At 38.3% G+C, this 716-nt stretch overlaps 1 long non-coding RNA gene across 1 annotated transcript; it reads right to left on the reverse strand.

The window, feature by feature from the left end:
* Positions 1–262: 262 nt before the first annotated feature.
* LOC107682376 (uncharacterized) lies at positions 263–710 on the reverse strand. The gene is made up of 3 exons (XR_001633470.1): positions 568–710; positions 351–507; positions 263–285 (listed from the first exon to the last, which is right to left on the reverse strand). It is a non-coding gene; the product is annotated as an uncharacterized LOC107682376 (long non-coding RNA).
* Positions 711–716: the final 6 nt, after the last annotated feature.

The raw sequence follows: 716 nt of genomic DNA on the forward strand, positions 1-716 counted from the left end.
ATTCCAAGTAATTGTTCCAAAAAGAATAATTTTTTGTTAGTGTGAACAACATTTCACTAATTTAATTAACCTTTCTCTACTATAAAGAAACTTCTTTTGGTTCATGGAAGCTTCACTGCCAGTCAACCTCAGCTTTTTTGAGGGGTCTTGATTGTCTTGTAAGGTGTTATTTTGTGAAAATGACTGGCTGACTGTGCATTATCACTTACAAAAATATATTAGCTCATCATAGTATTTGATCAGTTATTATACACCTTTGATTCTCTTGCTGTTGTCCTCTTACACCTGAAAAAAAAAAAACTTGCTCTGCAGTATGTGACAATCCAAGTGTTTGATTGTGATTGCATTACCTTAATTGCAGCATAACATGTGCACGTCATTGAGAGCGGTGTCGTGTCTAATTCCCTGCGGCTCTTCTATCCGTGTTCCTTTTCCTGGACACAGTGGGCTCCAGTCACCCAGTGTGTGCCGTCACCCTGCAGCAAACACCCTTGACCTCATCTGAACCTGCAGAAAATTCAGATGTGACTTAAATGGAAAACATGATTTATATTGCTACATACTCACAATGTTGTTTGCGGCCATGTCGTCTCCAATTCCTTTGCCTGATGGATTAAAATACTGATACAAATTAATTAATTGATCAAGCAGACACAGAGAGCTAGTGTAGTTAGTGGTTCAATGGATCACAAATCTCACGGTTCAGATCACATTAC

The sequence above is a fragment of the Sinocyclocheilus anshuiensis genome, unplaced genomic scaffold (assembly GCF_001515605.1).
Source record: "Sinocyclocheilus anshuiensis isolate Anshui unplaced genomic scaffold, SAMN03320099.WGS_v1.1 C32133788, whole genome shotgun sequence".
NCBI classification, from domain to species: domain Eukaryota; kingdom Metazoa; phylum Chordata; class Actinopteri; order Cypriniformes; family Cyprinidae; genus Sinocyclocheilus; species Sinocyclocheilus anshuiensis.